We start from the raw sequence: 16,739 nt of genomic DNA on the forward strand, positions 1-16,739 counted from the left end.
TCCCCATATTCCAATAAACAGGCCCCATGTCCCCATGTCCCAATAAACAGGCCCCATTTCCCCATGACTCAATAAACAGGGCCCATATCCCAATAAATAGGCTCCATGTCACCATATCCCAATAAATAGGCCCCATGTCCCCATGTCCCAATAAATAGGCCCTATGTCCCAATAAACAGGCCCCGTATCCCCATGTGCCAATAAATAGGCCCCATGTCACTATATCCCAATAAATTGGCCCCATGTCTCCATGTCCCAATAAATAGGCCTCATGTCCCCATAAACAGGCTGTGTCCCAATAAACAGGTCTCATCTCCCAATAAAAAGGCCTTGTGTCCCAAAATACAGGACCCGTGTCTCAAAAGACATTCCCTGTGCCCAAAAAAACAGGCCCCATATCCCGATAAATAGTGCCTGTATCCCAATAAACAGGCTCTGTGTCCAAATAAACAGGCCACATGTCCTGCAAAGGAGATGTATCCTCCTCAGGATGGACATACCAGACACAAAAAGCAGGGTTGAAAACATGCAAGTCATCATAGCAACCAAAGCAAAGCAAACAAATACCCTGGCCAAGAACAGACCCCCGGACAGCCATTGACAGGGCGGGCCTCCTTTCTACTCAGCCTCCATATGAGGAGCTGCCCCTCGCTGAGAACCAGCCTGACTGTCTTCTCTCCCTTCCTTCCTAGGGTTGCACAGTACCCTGGTGTAAAATCCAGCTACGGCCACCTTGAATTACCAGCTACCAGGCATTTGAAAACATAGTTTGAGCTGCTCAAACCATGTTGAGTATGGAGCTGATCTGAACTGGTCAACTTGAGCGGTTTCCTTCAGCAGGGTAGGCCAACAGAAACCTTGTCCCCTTGCGAACTCGGTTTTGAAATCAGAGTACCTGGTTTGAGAACAAGATGACATTGATTTGTGCAAGACTGGATTAAGCAGACAGATCAAAAGTGACATGGTGGCCAGGGCCGTACGGGTTGCGTGGCCTCAATGGGATTTAGTTGCTATAGCAGGGCACTATAGTGACTGCCAAGCAGTAATGACCAACAAGTTGGCTGTCAATCTGCTATTAGTCAGGGAAACCATGGATACCTTAAGTCATTCAGAAGCTATTCCAGGGATCTGCAGTGCTGCTGCTCTCTCGACTCCTGATGACCATGAAGCAGAGGTTCCCAACCCTCATCCCGGAGTACTGTAAACTGAACCGTACTGTGAATCATGTTCCAAACACTAAGTTAGCTCACCATGTTCTGAACAGTGCAACCTTCATGACAAATAACTAAAGAATTCCTTCCAGGACAGCTTGGGTTTTTGTGTGTGTGTATGTGTAAAGTAGAATTCCTTCCGTTTTCATAAAAACTTGGTACGGGTCACATACACAAGTTGATACTGTTGCTAACGAGGGCAGGCTTATACGCCGGTGTTCGGACCATGGTAGGCTAACAGGGTCTTCCGAACACAGGGACATTGTGCAATTATTTGTCGTTTTCTCTATAATTATTGGTCCAATTCACATCAATCAAAGTGTTTTAGTGTCTGAGATAGTCAATAAGTATCCATAATCATAAACCACATTCCTCACGAGAAAACCTAACATTGAACGGACGGTAACTTCTGGTGAAAGCAGTCACTTCCCTGTGTTCTGTTCTGTTACACCCGTGCATTCTGGCTTTCTCTCTAACCAAAATGTTAATTTATTAAAGTTAATGCGGAGACCTGATGAACAGGCCCTGCGTCCCGTAAAGGAGATGCATCGTCATCAGAGCAGGATGTTTCCAGATACAAAAAACAGGGGGGGAACATGCATGCACGTCATCATAGCAACCAAAGTGTAGGAAATAAACACTTGGAGAAGAAGGGTCCCCCAGACAGTCATTGAGTGGCTGGCCTCCACTCCACTTGGTCTCCCGATGAGGAACTGCCCCTCTTCGCTCATCATTTATAATGTTCCCATGAGGGCACCAGGGAGACAAATGGGGGGGTATATGGGGGAATCTTTAAAATATCAAAAGAGAGAGCCTGTAAAATAATGGGCAGAAATAACGGCAGCAGCAACATCTGGATGCAAACACCTGCCTCCTGCAATGCCCGCTGTCACGAAGTGCTCAGGACAACAATAACAGTCTTTTAAAAGCACTGCACAGAAACAAGCTCTAGGATATAAGGCCTTAGCTGGAGCGTGTGTGAGCATGCTGCTGTACACGTGTGGGAGTAGGTGCATGTAACAGGTAATATTTAACTAGATTTGACTGTAAGAGAAATGGACTGGGCTCCAACACAAAGGCACAAACAAACAAAGGCAACGAGGGACAAAAAGAAATAGATGGAGGCAGAATAAGAGCAAGACAAGGAAAGGCAGATATAGGCTGATAACATTCCACCTAGAACATTTCAATTCTTAGTCTGGGTAGAGGAGGAGCTGCAACAGAGGCCAAATGTTTTGTGTGTGCGGTGGTCCTTCAGCCCATTACTCAGTGTCCTCAAAATCTGTCCTTACACATAAAAACAGTTTCAACAAAACCATCTCTAGAAAGAGGAAAAAGGAGACCGAGAGAAGAAAGGAAGCACAAAAATGGGCATAAGTGGGGGGTAATTTCAGAGCGGTTTTTCTCCACTGGTCTTCATCACAGAAAATTGCCTGGGACAAGGCAAACCAGCGCAAGCCAAAATATCAACACCGTGTCTAATAAGACTGCCGGCATTTTCCTGTGCCAGAACTTCCAATACCTAAGCATACAAATAAGTGAGCAAAGTAAGGGCGGCATTCCTTAGCATCTCTTATGCGGTCATCAGATCAAATCTGGCCAGAGCCCTGTACAGATTTTATTCTGCAACATCAAACAATATTTCAGTTTCCCTGCCTCAGATTTTAAATGATAATGACCCATATATAGTACGGACAGTAACATCCAAAATCTGGCGTGGATCTGCTTGCACTATCTGATGAAGTAGTGCCCTTTAATAGCAAAATTGTAAACTATGATTTATGGCAAAAGCAATTGCATTAACGTGTCATAAAATAGTGGCGAAAACTCTTTCTAAAAAAAGATGGCACTTGAGTATTTCATTACATCTAATGAGACTTTTTCCCGTAACTCAAGAAGACCAGTTCCAACTCATTGTTGCAGTAAGGAGACACCGCTCCATTCAGAAAAAGCCTGAAGTAGGACTACCTTCCCCACCAACCCCACAACCAAAAACTGGCAAAGAACTGACCTCCGACCCCTCACAGCAGAGCCAAAGAGCCTCTGATCCTGTGAGAACAGCATGCAACAACGGAGTCCTGCCGTTACCCATCAGCCCAGACGAACAGTGAGTCATCTTGTTTATATGCAGGGGGACCCCAGGGAGGCCTAAAAATACCCCTGAAGAGGCGGGGTGCACAGGCCCCCCACCTCCTACCTCCCCTCTATGATAACTTAAAAGTCTGTGATTGCTTTTCCCGTACGCTTTTTTCCATTTGGCCCACTGAGCTAGCATTTGGGTTTGGCCCAAGAGGAGGCAGCCTCATCTCAACCAGTAGGAGAAAAGTGACTCCCTTTATACTCATGCCTTTCCTTGCAGAGTGTTTCAATTGTATTTTTACTTTTGGGACGATATCTGCAATCTTTTTCCCTTTTTTCTCTGTCTCCTTAGCACGCAAGCTACATGCAGGTGAGCTCATATATGCCCCCAGCTGGGGGCGTGGAGAGTGTAAATAACTTGCAGTTCTCCTCCTAAACACATAGAGCACACCGCAGCCACAAGCCAGACATGTGCAGAGCAGGGGCAGAGGAAGCCCAATCATACACATTACATTACATGCAGGGTTAAGGGCCTTGCTCAAGAGCCCAACGGCTATGCGGATCTTATTGTGGCTACACCAGGGAACAAAACACTGACCTTGCGGGCCCCAGTCATGTACCTTAACTACTACACTACAGGCCGCCCTATACACCTGCTCAAGAGAGCAACCACGGGCACCTGGATGGCCAACAGGAGTCACTCAAGCAATTAACACTGATATCCCCGCCAACTGAATCTCTCCCATATATCCCTTGGGTTACAGAAAGACACCCCCGAAGGGCTGCCAGAGTCAGCATTGTCAAAGAAATAAGTTTTTCTCCAAGTCCAGAGAGCACAGCAGAATTCTGATCAGCTGATAGATTTGCTTCATATTTCTGTATAGTGCCTCATTATAGTTCTCTATAAATATCAGGGTCACTTATGCAGCAGTCGCATGCAAACAGTATTACTTTATTATCTTATTTAACCTATACTTCTCCAGGAAGGTCAGTAGAGAACTCTGACTCCCTTTTAGAGTGATAATCTGGGGGAATGGCATTTCCAAACAATTTGGTTATCATACAATCATGTATGACTGTAATCAAATTCTCATAGTCAGCTGACTTTGGTTAACAAATTGCTTAACTTCACATTACAATATGCATCTAACATATTCTTTTTTCTTGCCAACTGTAAATAAAGTGGAGTGCTTCCAGAGATTTTGTGGTGGTATGAAAGGTTAGGATATTGTTCTTCGCAGCACTCGGTAGTATATTCTCCTCTCTGTTCTCTGAAACCTGCCAACAGTAATTATGCACAGACAGTGTGCAGCTCAGTCTCTAGCCTGTAGACAGAAATCAAGTGACAGCTGACAGCATGCATTTCAGAGGATGCATACAGACCTTCCTCAACTCAAATCATAAAAAATGTATTTTGCTCTCATTCCCACAACTGTTGGAAAAAGGTTGTGTAGATCCTACCGCACAGTATATGACAGACAAGGGTGAAAGACACCCTCAAAGGAAACTGTAAATTTCTAGAGGCAACTCAACATATGAGTGGGCAGTGACAATTGTATTGCTTTCCCATAACAATTTCACCAATGAAACACCTTCTCAGGCAGTCAGTCTTTTCTGAAAAGCCGCTCCAGGGGCTCAGTCAAAGCCCTGACTTGAGCCCAGTAGAGATGCTGAGGGAGGGGCTTAAACAAGCAGTTCATCTCTCAAAAGCTGACCAATTTGTCTGAATTAAATCAGTTCTGCAAAGAAGGGGAGGCTAGAATTCCTCAGCAGCATATGAAAGACTGATCAAATGGTTGCAATTATTGCAGCTAAAGGTGATGCAACCAGTTATTCAGTTTAAGGGGCATCTACTTTTTCACAGGGGTGAGTTGCATGCTGTAACTTTTTCAGTAAATAAATTAAATGGTCATTTAAAAACTATTCTGTGTATCCTCTGGTTCCTTTAGTCTAATATTACATTTAGTCTAAAGATCTGAAACCATTCAGCATGACAATCAGGAAATCAGGAAGGGGCAAATATTTTGCACTGTACCTTGGTTCACAATAAATGCATTGTTGCACCAAACATGCTCTATGTTGGGCCCTCCCAACAAAACAGTTTCCCTCAATTGAACACAATCAATCCAGAGAGTAGATGAAGAAGAAGTGATACAGAAAAACCCAGTGCTCATCAGAAAGGTTCTGATAACACCCAGAACAACCCTCAAAGACAGCAGGGAAGGTTGACAGACCAGGCGATGGTGCTTCAAAGAGATATGTTAACAATAGAGCTTCACTCAACAACACTAAAGTGAAGCATACGTGTCTGCACAGAATCAAACATGGCATCCCAGAGCACACACATAGGACACCCTACACCTATACTTGCAGGCAGGCTAAAAAAGACCCCTCCCTCTTCAGGCAAGACTCCAAGCAATTGATGCATGAGAATTTTACTTTATATTCCACAGAACACACAAACATCCCTTGGGTGCAATATTCGAATTGGCCAATCCTCCAGCACAGCCTTCCAAACAGGCCTGGTGACAACAGCTCTCCTTTGCTGAACAAACGGGACTCAAAAGAAACAATCCGTTATGGCACAACAAGTTTTTGTAATTAGCATTGTAAAATATTCCTTTTTCCAAAATAAAAGTTTTTTAAAATGGTGTAAACATTTGGCAAGTTGAGCACACTCCAAGATCCCCCTGGCCACGCATTTGCGAGTTTTGACCCTGTCAGGAGTGCCATGCCTCATTAGGCCTGTTCCAATTCTCTAATTAACACCCCACAGTGCATTCCTCTCTTCGCTGAAGTCATACCCCCGGCCTGTTCAAAGGCCAGGCACTGTCGGTCTCCTCTGTCTGGCAGCAAGTCCTGCCATGTTTTTTTCGGGGGGTGGGGGGTACAAATGACTGCTGCTAATAAGGCTGAAATTCCAAGGAGGCCCGGGCTCCTGGACCATGAGGCAAGAGTACCAGGGTCACATGTCTTGGTGTTGTTGTGGCAGCAACATGTGCCCAAACACATCATGCATCCACACATACAAATGCATACAGAGACACATACACACATCGTATGGAACTATACAAAGCACCATTGCATACCCCACATGAACTCAACATGCATACTCACCAGACACACAGAAAATGCACTCATCATACATGCTGCTCTCTACACACACACACACACACAGTCCACATGTTCTTGGGCAGTGAACTTGTGGTTGAGATACAGTGGAGAGCAGGGGTTTGGAAAGAAAAGGCTTGTGCACAGGGATTGACCCGCAATAGATGCACAAAGAGTCAAATGGGTGCTTTAGCACAAGAAACCCAAAACATGTGCAGCTTACATTTGGGTTTGTGGGTAAAGGCATCTACCATGAGCCTAGAATGGAGGCAAAGCCGGTTTGGCTGTAGCTTTGCTTGTGCCATCAGCCAACAATAACATGGAGATACTAGGCCTGATACAGAACACAACATCAAAGGAGAATGTTCAAGCAGATAGAGAAGATGCTTGCAGGTGCAGCCCTGCCTGTGTATAAGGAATATGGACCAGCATCCAGAATGCTGCAGCCCGTCTGGTATTCAATGTTCCCAGACATTCACATGTCACCCCCCTGCTCAGCAACCTCCACTGGCTGCCTGTTATGGCTCGCATCAAATTTAAAACTTTGGTGCTCACATACCAGGCAGTTAAAGGATCAGCCCCTGTGTATATTCAATCCCTTATCAAGACCTATACACCAACAAGACCCCTCCGTTCTGCCACTTTGTGCCGTCTGGCGCCTCCCCCTCGCCACACCTGCACTTCACGCTCACGACTGCTGTCTGTCCTAGTCCCACGGTGGTGGAATGACCTCCCGGTGGATGTCAGAACGGCAGAGCGTCTGACCTCCTTCAAGCGCAGACTGAAGACCCATCTCTTCAGGCTACACCTTTCCCTCCCCAACTCACAATCACTGTGATTAGCCTTAGACCGTAATGGCACTTATGTATAGATATCGTTACTTGTATAGGTATTGTTGTTTTTATTGGCTGTTGTATTCTAGCTGCCAACAGTGGTATGCTAGTTTGAATGTTGATTGTACTCTTCAAGGGTTCTGAATTTCTGTATGTTTACACTAGGACTCGGAACTGTACTGTCCTCTCAGGTCTACTTTTGCACTTGTTCTTGTGATTGATTTGCACTTTGTTGTGAGTCGCTCTGGCTGGATAAGAGCGTCTGCTAAATGCCACGTAATGTAATGTAATGTAATGTAATGGACCTCAAGCACAAAAATGCAATGAGATCTGGTGCAAAACCACTCAGAAATACAGAAACCAGAGATGCTTTACCACAGTAGCAAGTGTTATTGACAATTTTTTCAGGCCATAGTCTTACAAAGCAGGGCAGTGAGAGGGACACTGTGAGTTAGACTGAAAGACGGCTTATCACTCACTCATCCCCTACAGAATTAATGAGGAGGTCGTCAGAATAGATGAAACAACACTTCTTTGAAAAAACAATGAACACAGTTGCACCAAAGAAATTAGCCTAAATCTTTCATTTAAAGCACATTACAAGTAATCATGTGAGCCCTGAGCATTAACAGCATCAATATCATTTGGCAATACCATCACTGAAACTAAAATGTCACAAAAATATGGATTTGACTCCAAAGATATTAATAGATTTTGAGTAAATCCCTCCACGTGCTGTTCTGATACTGGTTTGGCATGGCTTTCAGCCAAATGATTGCAGCACTGCCAACTCGAAAATGCAAAAGATAAAGTTGAGAAGATAAAATCCGGCCTCCTTGCTGTCTGTAACATTACTTTTTCCCACAATGGCTGACCTCCCTTACAATGGCGGCACAGGCTATGTGACTGTAACATGTTGTTGGAGGTGAAATGAAAACAGCTGTGCTGCAAGCTCACAGCAAAAATGAGAGGGGCCAAAAACACCCCAGCTCATCTTAGATTTGATAAGAATCAGAAACAGCACTTATATTTGTATTACCTTTGAAACAAAATGAAACAAAAAACAGTATGAGATGGGTTTTGATGGAAAAATGACAATGAGAAATGACACTTCATGTTTTTGACAAGTTCAGTTCGACAAGTGGTATTGCCAGCTTTCTGGAGACAAATAAGGGAAAACAAGCCCAAACAACTGGATAGAATTTTGCATTTAGGAACCGTGGCTGGAAGTTGAATACCCAAATCAATTGTAAAATTAAAATGCGAGCTAGTGTCCTTGAACAATAATAGACTAGCCATAATTGTGGGAAAACTGGTTGCTTGTCACATTTCCATGCAAGCGATCAACCAGCTGAAAACAAACCCAAGACTTTTTCTCAGTCACGTCAAGTGGCATAATTTTGTCTACGGGTAGCCTATGTTGTTCCATGGCATTCTTCGGGTAGTATCCTGTAGTTACAATATCTGTTGTTCAGCGAGTAGCCTATTGCTGAATGTCTTGGTATTGATGCAATCACCCTTTCTCAGTGTCATGCCTTCAAAATATTACCGGTGATACACTGCTATAATAGACATGTTGTCTTTTCTGCAACCATAAATCCATTACATTATTTTGTTTGCTCATGTTTTTTCCTGAAATGAGACAATTAATGAGTCAAATTAATGTGCTTATACTGACTTATTGTTCTGGCTGTAGTCTAGCCTACTGGAGCATGCTTGTACAGCCTATTACAGGATCTCTTAAAAATATATTTTTAATCGGTTAATCGATTACATGTCATATGCCTATTAACCGAACCATGAGACTAATGAAAATGCCGCTGGTAGAACCTCCCGAAAATATAATCAATGTTATTAGCACTGTGCAGTGGGACCCAGATATCATGGCCAGCAAGCTGACATTGAAAACTGAATTTAGCTTTGTTTTAGCTTATAATGGGGAGGCTAATTAATGTTACTGAAAGCTGGCCAGCCGGTTGATTAATGGGTAGAGACCATGGCTAATCTTTCACAAACCAAGCTGTAGTAGCCCCCCCTCCCTCTATTGGATCATAGAGCATATGAGTTCAGTGTATTGGACACATGCTTTTCAGATACAAATAAAAAAGGCCACTCCCAGAAGAGGCCAGTGCTGTTTTTTTTAAATAACAAATACAAGTAGGCAAGCAAAGTATTAGAAGTGAACACAGACACAGGTAATCTGTGCATCATATTAATGACTGAACATGTTTTAGAATATTTTCTAATATATATACAGTACATTTTGCAACCAAAATCAAAATGCCACACAAGCTAGCTTTGAGTGACCACTTTCTTAGGTATTTATTAGACTTATTTTTAGACTTATTGGTCTTCAGCTGCTGTAGCCCATCCACTTCAAGGTTTGATGTTGTGTGTTCAGAGATGCTCTTCTGCATACCACTTTTGGTTCCATGGTTATTTGAGTTACTGTCGCCTTCCTGTTAGCTTGAACCAGTCCGGCAATTTTCCTCTGACCTCTGTCATTAACAAGGTGTTTTTGCCCACAGAACTTCCGCTGGATGTATTTTTTTTTTTTTTTTTTTTTTTTTTTGCACCATTCTCTGTCAACTGAGACTGTTGTGTGTGAAACTCCCAGGAGATCAGTGGTTTCTCAGATACTCAAACCACCCAGTCTGTCACCAACAATAATTCCACGGTCAAAGTCACTTAGAGCAAATTCACCTCCTGACCATGTCTACATGCTTTTATGCATTGAATTGATGCCACATTAGATATTTGTTTTAAAAAGTTTGTGTACAGGTCTACCACATAGAAATGGTGTCTGAGTGTACAGTGCAGTTGCTGAAGCAACTAAGCACTAATAAGTATGCAAAAGAATAGACAGTGGGTTGATATAGCAACCACATAAATGACTACTATTGTCAGCACTAATTATCCTGCCAAAGGAATTGCAGTGAATGCAGATCTTAATACAGAGTCATGGTGCATAATTCACTGGAGACTCATAAGGTGTTTGGGGCATAAATTCAGGTTTATTTACTGTGATATTCAATCTTGAGAGCCATAGAATATGAGCATCAAATGACATCAAAATGGACATCCCTACTTCAAAACCCAGGCTCAGTTTCTGTTCATGATGCCTCTGAGCACAAAATGTCAACCCTGTGTTTTTGTGAAACTCAGTTAGGTAATTTGAATCCTTTCATAAAATGAAAGATACTGCAAGAGCCAAAAAAACCTTCAGACTGGATGTGGGTGTCTGCCAGTACAAATCATAAATGTAACAACACCAAATGGGGAAAATGATCTTCCTGTTACAGAGTTTTCCTTCTCTCCAGAATTCAATCCACATACTGAAACAGCTCCCATCTTGAATACTACCAAGCCTACACACTCAACAGTTCAGGTTTTGGTCTACCCCATGAAGCTCAAAGCAATCACCAAAGATTCCACTTTCACTGCATTTTACTGTTACAATTTTTTAATGATGGTTCATTCAAGGTTATGTTCAAATACCAGACACACTGGTTAATTAGTTATGGCAGGGGAAGGGAAATGTCAATATTACTGAATTATGGCAGCAGAATCTAACATATTTCCCCAATTACCCAAGAACCTGTACCCAAGAGAAATGTTCCAGAAAAATATATTATAATAAAAAACCAGAGTTAATGTCTTAAAACATGTTCCTGCAACACAGTACAGTAAATCAAACCCCCAGTATTTGTTCACAGAAAGAGCACTTGAGTTCAAAGTCATGAATTATCTCCCTCAGAAATGTCTTCTTCCAGGGTGTTAAGGATGCAGAATCTGACTTAACACTCGACTGCAAGTCGCTTTGGATGAAAGCATCTGCTCAATAAAATTTGATGTAATTTAATGCAATATTCAGCACTGGCCTGCTCATCTGGGATTGTAACTGAAAGGTTGTGGGATTGATTTCCAGATTGAGCCTCTGCCATTGTGCCCTTAAGTAACATGTAAGTAGAATTGTTCCAGTACTGTAAATGCCCACGTATATAAATGGGTTGAAAGTGTACTCTGCAAGTCATTCTGAATAACAACATCTGCTAAATGACAAATGTTAAATGTAAATGAATATGCATGAAGTGAGTCTCCGTTTCTTAACCGTCACCAGTTGGTAAACTCTCACGGCCCTTCTATCCACTAGTTCCTTACTCTAGAACATTCAGTGGTGACAGTTTTAAATGTTACAGTATGGTGAATGACCAATGATAAAACATCCCATTACAATAATTGTCTTCAGCTATGCACATTAGTCATAATAATGCATCAAACTAGAACTTTCCAGCTTTGACAAAAGAAAACCTCAATTGTAGTAACATATGGTTTAGTCAAGAATCCGTTGTGCAAGACTTCCCATAGCTATCACAACAATGTGGATGAGGCAAGAATCTCTCATTCTTATCTCCATTATTCTACATTCAATCTCTATTAAGATGCCATTTCCAGCTATGTTCCTAACAGTGTTTTTTTTTTTTTTCATATATTTTTCAAAAATACTCCCTACCAAGATGCAGAATAAATGGTTGGTAGACAAATACGACGCATAGCTATGTGCTCAAATCAAATGACTCAATAAGTACAACAAATGACAAATAACCAACGTCTTTGCATGACTCAGTAAGGCAAAGAACCAAAATTGGGACGCTGCTTGTTTTGTATGTACTGAAGGCCAGGCAGCAGCCTTTTGTCATGACTGAATTGTTCATTTGTGCATTCATTCTTGAAGAAATTGTGTAGTTTCCAATGAACTTGAATGAAAGGTTGGGTCTGGTTTCTATCCTGTGAGTGCAGTTCTGACATTTCACCCAAGTGCCCAGCTTTACCAACTGACTTTAGCAGAAACATTCTGTGCTGGAAGCCTCCTAAAACAGGGACGATAAAATAAAGTTAAAGGCCCAATATTTTGGAAAACAACATTCAACAATTATAGATTATAAAAAAGTTAAAATAGTGAAACTGTGCCTGTGAAAGTATCAAAACGCAGTCCCCAAAGAAATCCAAGCCATCCAAATTCAGAAACTGTGCATTTAAATGAGCTATTTGGACTGTAAATTTATGACATCACAACTACATGGTCATTTGCATATGTCTGCCTACAGCATGGCCCATCTTGTAGCTGGAAGAAATCCAAGAGCTCGGCACAGACACCATTCAGTTCACTGCGGAGCCAGCCAGCCAATCAGAACAGGGGTCATTAGATACTAATGAGCTTTAAAGGCACAGTCAATAAAATAGCCTGTGTTCTTGTTAAAGCTCATGAGGGGCACTGGAGAATGGACATGTAAGACTCGATAAGGTTGGTTTTGGTACTTAAAACCACACAAACGTCTTCTTATGGATATCGGGACATAAAATAAAACACTAGAAAGGTGCACAATATGGGACTTTTAAGAGAAATGCAATATAACTAGCCTATATATTGGTGCCAATCTGGACACCAGTCATCACATTAACAAACAGAGCGGCTTAGTTTGATATCAATGCTGTCCTGATCCAACTGTGTTGTCCCTGTTCTTGACTCAGATATATGCTAGGGGGAGGCAGAGTGGATCGCATCCCATTTAGCAGCACATCAGAACTGTGCTCCTCTATGGCAGCATTTTCCAAAGTGGGTGCCTTGAGATCCTTCCAGGGGTGACTCAAAATTTACCTCATCCTTTGCGAAAAAGTTATGATTAAACTAATAAATCATAGTTTGAATTTGAAAAATGGGCTTCCATTCATAATTGAGTATTTGTAAGCTTGTAATGCAAATATTAGAACTTGTCTGAACTCGGTCTTCCACATGTTCAATGTCTGTCTGTGCAGACTCATCTTCAGGTGTTACGACTAGACATAAATATTGTAACCTGCTTATGTTGCTTTAGGGTGTCACGGAAATGTAAATTATTTACAGGGCTGCCATGGGCCTGGTTTGGGAACAACTGCTCTGTGGGACAGCAGAGTCAAACTCCATCTATGATTTGGCCTACATCAGCACCTCTCAACCCTTGGTACCACAAACACACAGTACACTGACTTTCCTTCCAGCCAAGATCTTATTTTGGCCTGATTTACTGAATACTACTGAAATGCTCTGAATTAACATCTCTTGATTGGCAGTCATATATTTGTAAGAAATAAAAATACATACAGTAATAAACAGATCATAAATACAAAACAAACTAAATTTACTTTGTTGCCATTTTCCAGCAACATTTCCATCTGTCATGCTCTGTGTGCCCTTCCCTGTAATGACGCCATAGGGTTCCTCAGAGATCACCCAGCATTATAAAAATACGGTTATGATGGACTGTGTCAAATCCACACAAACCCGTGCAAAAGCGGAACAAAGCTGTAATATTTTACCTGTAATACCTTCACCAATTCCATTATCACCCTAAGACACCAAGAAACTGCTGATTCCCGCAGCAAATCAACTGTTTCTCCTCCAACTCTGCTGCTATGTAAACAGGGGCCACAGATCAAAACAGTACTAAAACAATATTACAGTAATGCAACAGTATAGAAATCCAACACTCTTGCATACAACATGTTCTGTTGGGAAAGCAGCATGTTCATAAAGAGCCACGGCAGTCACTTGCACTGAAAATGTGCACGTTTCCCAACAGTTCAAACGCGTGTCACTCAGATTGAGAGGCTACAACAACAAATGGATCTCAAAGACCATGAGTTGGTGATGCAGTGTAGATGTACGGGAGCCATTGGTACAAATCCCTGGCCCAGCACTGCTAAGTATCCTTGTGCAAGGTGCTCGACCTCATCTTGCTTCAACAACATCCAGCTGGATAAATGGACAGCAAGTAAAAACTGGATGCAATGTGCAATATGATCTGGGTGAGGGGTGTCAGCTGAGAAAATAAGCAATGGGAATAATGCAATGTGTGCACACCATGGCCATTGAAGTTTGGCTCTTGACATGTACAGTAGCCTATCAGCTAACACCTTAGAGAGAAGAGTCAAAGGGCAGACAAAACCAGAGATTAACCCTTGCTCATTTTTTAATCGTATGCAATCCCTGACCAGCACATCATACAACATAATTTTAATTGCTTTGAAAATTAGACTGCGAACTTCATACCATGTATTGTACACATTGCAATGAACACAATAAAAAATATCGTCAAGCAATTATTGGTAATAACAACTTGGCTGTAACAAGTCAGAAAATGTGTTTAGAACAAGTGTTTTCTGCTAAATAGTAGGCCTATATCCTTCCTCGACATCTGCGCAAATTAATTTTTGTCCATTCGTGAAGAAAAACGATGTAAAGCCAAGTATTAAAATAAATTTCTTCAACCAAAAAAAAAAAAAAAACACGTAAAAAAGAAAAGACCGCAGCCTTTAAGCTCAGGAATTTCAACTGACGTCATGTATTTGGGGTCGGGTTTCTGAAGCCTGCGGTAGGGCTTACTTTTCTCCTACGTGCCCCCTGGATCCAGACCCACGTCTTATATCACACCTTGGGGCTACAGATTCCTGAATAACTTTCTCTCTTACACCGCCTGGCCAGAAGGTTTTATGGCGAACTTATGTGAGGCTCTCCTTACATTCACATAGCTGCCACTCAAACTCTCAAGCTCAGGCAGCCAGCTATTTTTATATGGCCTGCGTTATTTTAAAGATTGTACCAAATGGGCAATTTCTTTTTTTCTGAAAAATTGCTTTGTTAGCCATTAAAATTCATTTTAAAACAAACGTAGCTAGTTAACAAATAAAATCAACAGCACATAGGCTACCTCTGGAAAAGTAAACATGTAGGCTACTGCAAACCTTGTATTCCCTCTTTTGACGTCTCCTAAAAATGATCTCAACAAGGAAACCACCGATGCAAAGCTCTCATTCGTAACTTGATCCTGACTCACTGGAATACTAGGGTATGATGGAGTTTCCACGTCAACCTACTACTGTACTACGCAACCAAGTAGCCTAGCTAGTTAAGTAAAACTTATATTTAACCAATTTGTCTGAATTATTGCAGTACAACAAAGTAAATCCATTGCTTTCTTGTCGCGGTAAAATAATAAACAAGCACATACCAAGATCAGATCTGATGCAATCAAAGGAAACGCAGCATTAAGTATCTATTTAATGCACGATGATTACATATTTTTCCAGAATACACTATAGGCTATATATATATTATAAACGTATGTATACACTGTCGCTGGCGAAAACAGAGGTAGGCAATGGCAGGGAATTTTCTAATTTGCAGTAAAAGTAGATCCCCTTTCTAAACACGTCTAAACAAAATTGCGCACTAGTTTTTGTTTCTTTTTGACAGCCACCTCCATAAACAAAAACAATCGTTTCACTTGCATAGAAGGAATTATCTATACAATGCAAACATATTACAGCAATAAACCAGGGTTCTGGAGTAACTTTACAAAACCTAAGTGTAACTAGGTGTTCAAATCATTATGTACAGTGCGTTATAAACGACGTATTCAGTAGCGAGCGCCCAAAGTTTCGTTTTCCACATAAGTCAGGTCTTCCCTTTTTCCACTGCCGTTCAGACAACCGGCGTCTTTTCGCTGTAGACATCAGTTGCCTACTTTTGTAACTTTATAACTTCATACAGTTTCTTCCATTAGCACTAGAGACAGTGAAGTTATGGGCATGGTCTCGAGGCTGCGGCGTTTCTCTTACCTTGTTGCTTTAAAATTATCCTCAAAATCCGGAGATTTTCACTTTTATCCCCGTTAACGTGAGAGATTTTAGTAATCCCCAGCCCGTCCGTCTCCCTCTAGTCCGTTTGGTGGGAGATTCCGCCATGTCAATTATGTTTCAACGCACATGGGAAGCGGAGACCTGCCCATTTATACCGTAGTACACAGAGTAATACCTCAAGGAAAAGGCTGGTATGTAGTAACAGCCAAAGACTATTTTCAACCAAAAGGCGTTAAAGCTATTAAGCAACACCTCAGACGAATCACTCCGGCGGGGAAACTTTTTTACATTTACCCCCCTAAAGGGAAATTTCCGCCTATTTTGTACTAGTCCTATAAAAGTGTCAATATCTCAAAAACTGTTTACTGCACATACAGTGGTGTGAAAAAGTGTTTGCCCCCTTCCTGATTTCTTATTTTTTTGCATGTTTGTCACACTTAAATGTTTCAGATCATCAAACAAATTTAAATATTAGTCAAAGTACACAAGTAAACACAAAATGCAGTTTTTAAATGAAGGTTTTTATTATTAAGGGAGAAAAAAAATCCAAACCTACATGTGTGAAAAAGTGATTGCCCCCCCTGTTAAAACATAACTGTGGTTTATCAAACCTGAGTTCAATTTCTCTAGCCACACCCAGGCCTGATTACTGCCACACCTGTTCTCAATCAAGAAATCACTTAAATAGGACCTGCCTGACAAAGTGAAGTAGACCAAATGATCCTCAAAAGCTAGACATCATGCTGAGATCTAAAGAAATTCAGGAACAAATGAGAAAGAAAGTAATTGAGATCTATCAGTCTGGAAAAGGTTATAAAGCCATTTC

At 41.7% G+C, this 16,739-nt stretch overlaps 1 protein-coding gene across 1 annotated transcript in view; it reads right to left on the bottom strand.

Moving 5' to 3' along the window:
• LOC133126251 (fibronectin type III domain-containing protein 3B-like) overlaps positions 1–16,015 on the bottom strand; it is a 137,583-nt gene extending 121,568 nt beyond the window's left edge. Inside the window, exon 1 of the mRNA XM_061238265.1 lies at positions 15,893–16,015. The gene's annotated coding sequence lies outside the window, so the exon portion shown is untranslated. The remainder of the gene's footprint in view (positions 1–15,892) is intronic.
• Between the last annotated feature and the right edge of the window lie 724 nt (positions 16,016–16,739).

The sequence above is a fragment of the Conger conger genome, chromosome 4 (assembly GCF_963514075.1).
Source record: "Conger conger chromosome 4, fConCon1.1, whole genome shotgun sequence".
Classification (NCBI taxonomy): domain Eukaryota; kingdom Metazoa; phylum Chordata; class Actinopteri; order Anguilliformes; family Congridae; genus Conger; species Conger conger.